Raw genomic sequence first — 11,079 nt, 5'->3', positions numbered from 1 at the left:
CATAAAACATAAAACATGACATAGAGTCGAAACAGAAACTTTGATTAACTAAAACAAAACATAAAGAATCGATTACATCAAAAGAAAAACAGGAAACTAAGCTAGGAAAGCATAAAATTGTTTCATCATCCCTTCTCGAGATGGAATACAAAACATGAAATGAAATTGTGCGAGAAACAAGCACCAAAATGAGAACTACCAGCTAAACAGGATGGAACCAAGTGCGTGTGTGCAGCAATCAAGAATAAGGAATTAAAATGAGCTCTGGTTTCGGCCCTGGAAGAGAGATGAGACCCTAACCTAATCTAAGAAGACTGTTGAGAACCCCCTCTAAACTACGATGCAGAAAATGAAATTGGGGGAACTCTCTTCTCTTGGTGTGTTGGGCTCCTTTCTATAGGGAGGCGCAGGGCTCTGATCCATAGGGTACCACCTTCCCAAAATGACATTCCTGCCCTTCACACCCTTGGTCTCTCGTCTTCTTTCCAATGCAGACTCTGGCTGGCTCCGGTGAAATGTTAACTTGATCAGCTTGTTGCCGCATTTTTCTCCTCCCTTTCTTGACTTTTGCTTTCGCCCTCTTGATTTGTGCAAACTTTGGTTTATGGCGAATTTAGCACACACCTGGCTCGAAAAGGGTCGTTAGTTCACGGATTTAGGTGCAGTTTTGCTATGGAACACATGCATGAAACGAGCCTCATCAGTGGGCCAATGGCTGGCGGCACCAGTAACAGTGGGAGGCAGCTGACGAACCAAAGGTGATACGACCGCACGTTCGCACAAGAGAGCAAGATCTGGAAACCAAAATGAAAGAAAGTTGTGTCTGGACAGTTGGAGGCGGGGATATGAAATTGAACCATTACGGTTGGGGCGTTAGTTCAATTTTTAAAATGTATATATATAATTATATAATTAAAAATGTATATATAATTATATACTAATATTTATATGTTAGATATATATGTACACACTTGGTATGCGGTATTTATTGATAAAAGTAAATAAATGTTATGCCGAAAAATCACGGTATATACCATAAAATTACAGTATATGTCGTAATTTTGTGGTATATACCGAATGAATTTGTGGTATATGAAAAATATATACTGTTACCGTACCCAAATATGTCAGTCAGGTATCACACCATACCAAAAATTACGGTGTACCAAAAATTTGATATTTACAATATTTTTTAGGTACGATAAGTGTAGTATTTCAGTATTTTCCCCACCCCTAATGGTAACATCATAACCTTCCTTTAGTATTGTAGTACATATTTTGAACAAATAGAAACGGACTCATTCTGAAAAAAGTACAAGTTCTTATTTGCACACTCCTAATAATAATATGTATATGTATTTATGAATCTACAAATATTTTCACACACTTAAGAATGAAATGTTATACTCCCTCCGTCTCACTTTAGGAGTCCCGGTTGAGTTCGGCACAGGTTTTAAGAAATATAAAGGAAAATTGGTGAAAAAAGATAGTGAAATGTGGATCCTACTTTTATATATTAGTTTTATAATAAAATGTGAGTGGAATGTGCGGCCTATTACCAATTATGGAATATTCCAATCGGGACTCCTAAAGTGGGACACCCAAAAGTAGTAAACCGGGACTCCTAAAGTGGGACGGAGGGAGTAATTGAATAAATAAGTGAATAAATAAGTCTAAGTATTTTGCATTGTACAGTAAATGGTTATCTCGTCATCGCTAAAGTTTCTCTTGGCTATGAAAAGGGATTACCTATCATGATCGGTTGTAGTTTCAAATCAAAAGTCTCTAAACCTTGGGATAACATATGACACTTACGTTAGAAATAGACACAGATAATCACAAATATAAAAAAAATGAACATAATGAGTTGTTTACCTAGTTCATATGATGTGTATCTACGTCAGGGGCGATACCAAGCCAGAGATTTTAGTAGCAAAATGTATTTATCTATATGTGATCAAATTCAGGGTTATATCACACTCTAGTGTAATTATCTATCCAAGATATGAATAACTTCAGATTCACACAGAAAAACATTCATGGTAGAATGTCCATGGTATAAGAACGAACTGAAAGATCTTTTGTAAGCAGATGTATTCCGATAAGTCTACATTTTTAGCATAATAACTTTATTTTATCTAAATACTTTAAGTAGAAGTTTATAGATATAGAATATAGAGAATTCTAGAAATAGTATCTATATATATATATATATATATATATATATAGGAATATGATCAAATGAAAACTCTAAATATTGTACAAACTCAAAACTATGATCTGGACCATTGAAAAATGTCAACAGATCACAAAAAAACATCAACAGAAAAATGTCAACAGAATTTCAACGGTAGTCAATGATTGATGCTATGTTGATATTGTGTTGATACTGTGTTGAGATTAAAATCTTGAAATTTTACACTATGTTGATATTGTATTGAAACTGTGTTGAAGCTGTGTTGAAAAGTTTTGAGTTTGTACAATATATAAGTTTTCATTTTATCACCACCCTATATATATATATATATATATATTATATATATATATAGAGTTGTGATCAATGTCGAACCAATTTTAAAGACCGAACTAGAGACCAAATTTGGGCCATTAGATCTAGTTTTTTTGATTAGATGTGCTGCTGTGAAAATTTTTTCGGCTTCATTATAAGCCCATTTTACTTCATTATATAGGTTTATTACTTCATTCTGTACTTCAAATGCTTCTACACATACTTCATTCCAACAATTTATTACATTATTCCATGTGTTTATTAAACCATATTAGCGCCATGGCGTTGGTGATAGATATTGTAGAGAGAAAGACCGACACGCGACGGCGAAACCACATTTACGTAATGAAATGAAGTAAAAACCTACTGGAATGAAGTAAAAACCTACTAGAATGAAGTAATATTTTCTGGAACGAAGTTAAATCTTCGTAACATGTTAGTATGACTTATTTACCTTCAGTTGAATTAAAATAGGCTCGTGATGAAGGCGAAAATAATTTATAAATTTCTGTATCTTATCCATAAAAAACTAGATCTAAAAGCCCTAATTTGGTAGGGTTCGGTGGTTCGGTCTTTAAGAGTGGATTTGTGGATAATAGGACTCTATATATATATATATAGGGTTTTGATCTATAAAGACCATATTTAAATACAGAAATGCAGAACACGGTCATACGTAAGGCATTTTTAGGTCATAGTTAGTTTATTTTTAGGTCATGCTAACAAAGCATGACCTAAAATGATCTTAACATGACATAAACCCAAATCTTATAATATGACCTAAAACTACTTAATTATGACCTTCCGTGTTTTGGGTTAATTATTGACCATTAGATCATCTAATCACAGGGCCAAGATTTGGGCTGCATTTCTGGATTTAAACACATACTTGTTTTGATCATCTCCCTATATATATAGAGTCCCATTATTCACAAATCTAGTCTTAAAGACCGAACTAGAGACCAAATTAGGGCCCTTAGATCTAGGCTTTAATGGATGAGATGAGATTATATAGTGAAAATTTTCATAGTTCATTACATACACAAATTACTTCAATACGAGGGTATTTAAGTCATTTTATAATTAGGGGAAAGTTAGAATTCGTAGATCACAAAAATTTCACTCATTCTCACACCCTGCCTTTTCTTCTCTCAGAACCTCTCCGAAAACCTCTCTGAATAATCAAGGATTCTTCATCTTCATCGATCATCTCCGGCCGATTCAACTGAAATCGGCGACAACCATCCCCAATTCAGCATCTCCATCGGTCGATTCAGCACATCCATCGATCATCTCCAGCTGATTTCAACAAAAATCGACGACAATCGTTCTCGATTCAACATCTCCATCAGGCGATTCAGAAATCTCCATCCGCCGAGATCGACATTTCTTCAGCCTAACCCGAAATCAGCGTCAATTCGAAATGGTTGATACACGCAAATCGTCGACCGAAGGTGAAGGACGCCTATTACGTTCTGGCCGAACGTCTGGTTCAGGTAATGCACATTTAATTTTTGGCTTTGATTTTTCTTTAGGAGAGATTACTTCAACATTTGATTGTTGCATAAATCGATTACTTCAGGATAGATTACTTCACAGTACTTCTCTGATATTTGAGAGAAATATATCAAAAAGTGCGGCTACAAAAATCATCGATTTAGTTCATTTCATGAGAATATTACTTCATTTCATGAGGTTATTACTTCATTTCATAAAGGCTATAAATTTAGTGTTTGATTTTTCAATTTTTTCGAATTTATGTGGTTAATGTGTGCTTCTGGTTCATTTCTGGACTCATTTGAATAATGTGGCATAAAATGATATGCATCTTCTAAATGTGATTTATTACTTTATAATTTGGAAACATTGCTTCATAATTCAGATTTCAAAGCACAATAATACTCTCTTTTGAAGCTCTATAATTTTTGAAATTCTAATTTACTTAATCTGTTTGTAATCTGGTTTTTTATTTTCGTCCAATTATCATGAAGCAAAGCAGAGGAAGGTCATCGTAGGCGTCAAATATACTCGTAGGTCAGTAGCTAAATCACAGTCGGTGGATGAATCAAAACACAAGAAAAGTTCGTTTGATGTTCAATACTGCAAGCCAAATCCCTATACCAGAAGGTAAAAATAAATTTATGACGTAGTCCTAATGAAATAGTAAATTCATGGGATGAAGTTAACTGTGTTGTATGAATTTTATTAACTATGTTATATGCATATTTTCTGAAGAAATATTAGTTGAATGAACTAACTAACCTACTTGATGAAGTAATAACCTCATGGAATGAAGTAATATAAACTAACGTGTTTTGTATGCATATTTTGCTAAGAAATAAGATTGAATAAACTAACTAACCAATTTGATGAAATAATAACCTAATGAAATGAAGTAATATAAACTGACATATTTTGTATGCATATTTTGCTTTATAATTACATTGAATGAACTAAATAACTTATTTCATGAAGTAATAACCACATAAAATGAAGTAATATAAACTGACATGTTTTGTATGCATTTTTAGCTGGTAAGTATACTTGTAAATTGTAATGATCTAAAGAACCTAATGATAATGTTACAAACTATTTTAATGGTGATATAAACTATGTTTCAAATGTTGAATTGTTGTTATGTGTTTCTTATATATAGGTGAAGATAACACAGGGGAAAATCCTCTAACTCACAACGGGGTGAAAAATCAAATCGGAGGAGAGGGATGAAGTGTTTCGGAAGATGTAGTTGAGGCATGGTAACATGCCGATGAGGAAATTTGTGCAATCACTGGATGGGCCATCCCCACGCCTACAATTTATGCCTACAAATTTAGTTCATTATAACAACAATTTAGTTCATTCAGCTGTGTTATTACTTTATTATAACAACAATTTAGTTCAATAAGAGTCGAATTGATGACATACTTTAATGTGCAATCAACACATCAGTTAAAGATGTTACTTCATTATAATGTTTTATTACTTCATTTTTACTGTGATTTCTTCATTATTATGTATTATTACTTCATTTTAGTAATAAAACCTACTGTATAAATAGATCATTTATATTACTTCATTATCATAACTTATTACTTCATTATATGAATTCAATACTTCATACTAACTAGATTATAGTTAATAGAAAATAGATCATTTATATTACTTTATTATCATAATTTATTACTTCATCTTATCAATATACTATTTTATTAAAAAGAATATGTAGTTCATTTTAATGTGCAAACAAGTCAGCAGCTGAGTTAGATCCTAAAACCCTAAACCCATGCAACACAGTAAATAGATAGTTCATATTTAGTATCTATTACTTCATTACAAATGCTTTATTACCTCATTTTACGAAATTACTACTTCATTAAACAGAAAAGTATGCACTGCTATTACCGCCCGCATTAATTCGACTTATAGCATGTCAGCATACTTTACTAGTCCTAGAAATCATACTTTAATTTGGGGCTGATAGTTCTTTTTTCATTGTTCATATTTAATTTGGGGGTGAAGTAAAACATTATAGTTCATATTTGTAGACTATTACTTCATCATCACGTTTTATTACTTCATTTTGGTAATATACCTAACTGTATAAACAAATCAATTATATTACTTCATTATCATATTTTATTACTTCATCTTATCAATTTACTACTTCATTAAAAAGAATATGTAATTCATTTTAATGTGCAAACAAGTCAGCATATACACTACAATAATATCAGCATTTAATATTCAACAAGTGCAGAAGTTCAGTTTTACTTGTTATTACTTCAGGATAACCAAAGTTTAGTTCATTATGAGTACAAATCGCCAACTTAAGGTTATAAATTCATCAAGTGCGTTATAACTTAAGGTTATAACTTCATTACTTAAGGTTATAACTTCATCAAGTGCGTTATTTAGTTCATTACAATCATAATTCTTCGCCAACTATGCATACGATACAGTTCAGTTCATATTACTTCATTATTTGAGGTTATAACTTCATAACGTCTGTTATTTAGTTCATTACAAAATTAATTCTTCGCAAACTATACATATAACATAGTTCTCCATCCGTTCTTTTCCACTCTGAAAAATTCCTTCAATCTACCGCGACGATTTCGACCAGAAATCCTTCAAAATCAAACCGGATAACGATAAATTGTTCTCGAAGCTTCTCTAGCCCGAATCAAGCAATATATGTATTTATTTTTTGAGCAATTCTCCCAAGTAATATTTATTTTCCACTGTATACATTTGCCAGTAATCTGCATAACAACTAAATAATAAGAAATAAGAAAAAATAAGAAACACACACAAAGATTAACACAACCAATCATAAAGTAACTCAAATACCGTGGATTTGACAACCAATCATGAATTAACACACAAAGATTAACACAACCAATTATTTTCTCACTTTTATTCAATTCGGTCAAATATATTAAGCTTCCTCGTGATGGCAATTTTCCAATACTAAATTAGATAAATTAATTCAGGTTATTAGCCTCTAAAGTAGTTTATTACTTCATCCAGTAGATATATTACTTCATTACAGTAGTTAATTACTTCATTCCAATAGTTAATCACTTCATTCCAGTAGATTATTACTTCATTCCACTTTATTATGATGTATGTCAATGTTGATGAAGCTATAACCTCATTTAATAAGGTAATGGACTGAAGGAATAACTCAATTGAAATTTATTGAGTAAAATCCTATTGTGATGAAGAGGTATACTTGTTGAATGAAGTAAATAATGTAACTGAATGAAGTAGTAATAATCTAGGTGAATGAAGTAATAATGTAACTAAATGAAGTAATAGTCTGGTTGAATGAAGTAATTTAGGTAGAGGCTTAATTCTAAACAGAGCGCAAAACAATCCAACGACAAAAACCAACTGGAAGAATACACCCAAAAACACATAATTATTCATGATTATCCTCCTCCACCGATCAACGTTATACGCCTCAAACATCAGCAATCGCGCGGCCATCAGCACCGCCCTCACGTAATCGATCAGAAAATCTCCGGCGCCGTTCAAGTACACCTTCACCTTCACCAGCTCCGCCGCCGCTCCAACTTTCCCAAATCATCCAAACACGTGTCCACATCCTCCTGCGCCGCTGAGATCTGCTTCATGGTCTTCGTCCTCTGGTCGTTGGTCCTCATCTGCACGAACGGATTGGCCTCGATCGCGGTTAGAGGGCGCCGGATCTGGTACAGCGCATCGCGTAGCGATTCGGAGCAGTTGCTTAACGAAATTGAACCGATCAAGCGCTAGAGATCGGCGGCTGGTGCTTGGAGAGACATACCGAAGATTTGATTCGAATCTGAGACTAATTTGTGGCGGATTAGGGGCTGAACGCCGCGAAAACACGCCCTAGAGTCAGAATTGGCGTAGCAAAATGCTCGTGTTGATGTAGAATATTGAGAAATTAAAGCAGAACTCGTGGTGAATTAAGGCTCAACGTCACCCAATTCGTCAAGCAGGCCGCCGCCGCCGATGGCCGATCCCCTCCAGCACCTCCAGCAGATTCTGATGAGCCCGAAAAGAATGAAACACCAGCTGCAACGTGAATTAAACGTGAATATTTCGAAATTGAATTAAACGTGGAATGAAGAAGATCGACGCAGATCGTAGATGGCAGATTGAAGAAGATCGACGCAGAGCAGATCGTGAATTGCGAGAGTGAAGAAGATTGTGTGAAAATTCAAAGAGAATCACGTTATGTATGTTGAGATTTGATTTCCTAAAATACCCCTTAGCAAGTTTTTATTGAATAAAATATTAAGTTAATTGCAAATTAATCCTAACCACAAGATTAAAAAAATGAAGGGCCCAGATTTGATACTATATATATATATATATATATATATAGAGAGAGAGAGAGAGAGAGTTGTGATCAATGTCGAACCAATTTTAAAGACCGAACTAGAGACCAAATCTGGTCCATACGTTTTTGAGAAATCTCTTTAATCAATTTGGGACGTCCACTCTAAAACCGTAACCATCTCCGCAGATCTACTCCCCATTTCCCCTCTCTCTCCCCCAAATTTAATGTGCTCTGTTCTTAATTAAGCAGCTATGCATTTGTAGCTTGCTAGCTCTCTACCTCTCTCAATCAATCAATGGCAAGTTCAGACCCCAACAAGCGTCCATTGCCACTGCCGGGGCAGGATTCCGCTGCAATGCCCCCTCTTCATGGGAGAAACACACCGGATTCCGCTTTAAATTCTTCGGCGAGACCTATGCCAGCGATTCCGGCCAAATTGACGCCCTTCCGTCGCCAGAGCTTCCACATGCGAGGCTGAAGCCGTCGAATTCGAACCTGGACCTCAAGGCGGGGCGGCCGCAGCCTGCTCCGAACGGCGAGGCTGCTACTGCTGCTTCTGTTGCGAAGGATAGGGCGAAGGAAGAGAAGGAGAGGGAGCAGGAGCTTGCGCTGCCAGTGAGGAAGTGGAAGGATTCGGATGGGGAAAAAATTGGGTGTGAATGGGCAGACGACGGCAGGGGGAGGGAAGCCGGATGGAGGTTAGGAAAGAGGAGGCGGGTGTGCTGCCGCAGTTGGTGTTGGATGATGATCGATTTATATCGAGGCAGTCAGTGTTGAGATATGCTGCCGCCGAGATTTGGTGCTGCCGGCAGATTTGGTCTCTATGGATTTCAGCATTGATAAATATTCCGCTTGACTTCATCTACAACTAAACTCAACTTACCACATAATGAACTATATTCACTAAATAATGAACCAAATGAACTTTAGTAATGAAGTGAATATGACATTTTATTGAAATACAATGTTAATTGAGTTAAACGTCAAGAGGTGGTAATTAACTTATTACTTCATTCAGTTATGCTATCTATTACTTCATTTCATTAGTTTATTACTTCAGAATGTGTTATGACATAATTGTCTCTCGATTGAAGTAAATACGGTGTATAATGAACTATATTCACTGCATAATGAACTAAATGAACGTATGTTATGAAGTAAATTTTCGCATTCATTATATACCGAATTTACTTCAACTGAAAGATAATTATGTCATAACACATTATGAAGTAATAAACTAACGGAATGAAGTAATAGCATGACTGAATGAAGTAATAAATTAACGGGATGAAGTCATAAACTAAATGAATGATGTAATAAACTAATGGAATGAAGTAATAGCATGACTGAAAAATGTAATAAGTTAACGAGATGAAGTATTAAACTAATGGAATGAAGTAATAATTTCATTACTACTGCTTGACGTTTAACACAGTTAACATTGTATTTCAATAAAATGTCATATTTACTTCATTACTAACATTCATTTGGTTCATTATTTATTGAATATAGTTCATTACTACCGCTTACGTTTAACACTAAAATTTGTTGTATCATTAATGTATTTCAATAACATGTCAAAATTACTTCATTACATACTTCATTTAGTTCATTATTTACTGAATATAGTTCATTATTTACTCCGACAAATTTTTATTGAAGAAAAAAAATAAGAAAAATTAAAAAAAATAATAAAAAATAAAAAAAATAATAAAAAATAAAAAATAAATAAAAATAAAAATAAAAAATAAATAAAAATAAAAATAAATAAAAAATAAAATAAAATAAAATAAAATAAAATAAAAAAGTTTTATTAAATAAAATATTAAATTAATTGTAATTAATCCTAACCACAAGCTTAAGAAAATGGATGGCCCTAATTTGGTCTCTAGTTCGGTCTTTAAGAGTGGATTTGTGGATAATAGGACTCTATATATATATATATATAGGGTTTTGATATATATATATATATATATATATATATATGTATATATATATATATGGGTGTGTTGTACTCCTTCCGTCTTACCATATACGACACATTGCTTTTGGGCACAGATTTTTGGGTAGTGGTGTTTAGTGGTTAAATGAAGAGAGAATAAAATAGGAGTGAGAAAAAGTAGGAAAGTGATAGTGTTGTTTTTTTGCTATAAAAGGAAATGACTCACTTATAATGGAACGACACAAAAAGGAATACGTTTCACTTAGGGTGGGACGCACAGAGTATCATTTTGTATAAGTTGAGAAGTTAAAAATTGAAGTGTTTCTTAATTTGCCAGCAAATTATAAAATGCAATGAACAACGCTAGTGCGGACTGCTTAGAAGAAAGGTGGAAGCTTAGGTGTCCACAGACTCATTCACGTTGACAAACAGTTCAGCAAACCGTTGGTCAAAGTAGACTTTGATTCAGCGAAGCCTTCAAAATGTTTAAGCCTCTATCTTGCCGATTTTCAGTTCAAATTCTTCTATATCAAACACTGAAATTCTTTGTTCATTGCAAAATATGGAAGACATAAAGAATGGTTGAATAGTTAGATCATCAGATACCAAGAACATAACTCTCAATGAACAGCTGCTCACCATAAGTCTTCCCACTCCTAGTGGAATCATGAACAAGCTAAGCAGGAAATCTATGACTTTTTTTATCACCTCGTGCAAACAAAAACTTTTTTTTTGATTTTTGAACTATCACCGTCAATGCCCTCTCTTCAACTATCATCTCAGGTTCATTTTCCT

General features: G+C 33.9%; 1 pseudogene; it reads right to left on the bottom strand.

The window, feature by feature from the left end:
• Positions 1–6,925: 6,925 nt before the first annotated feature.
• Positions 6,926–8,541, bottom strand: LOC148932626 (uncharacterized; annotated as a pseudogene).
• Positions 8,542–11,079: the final 2,538 nt, after the last annotated feature.

This window comes from Salvia hispanica, chromosome 2 (genome assembly GCF_029641045.1).
Source record: "Salvia hispanica isolate PSC_SH4W2 chromosome 2, Shi_PSC_v1, whole genome shotgun sequence".
In the NCBI taxonomy this organism is placed as follows: Eukaryota; Viridiplantae; Streptophyta; class Magnoliopsida; order Lamiales; family Lamiaceae; genus Salvia; species Salvia hispanica.
This window is presented reverse-complemented; position numbering and strand designations above follow the sequence as displayed.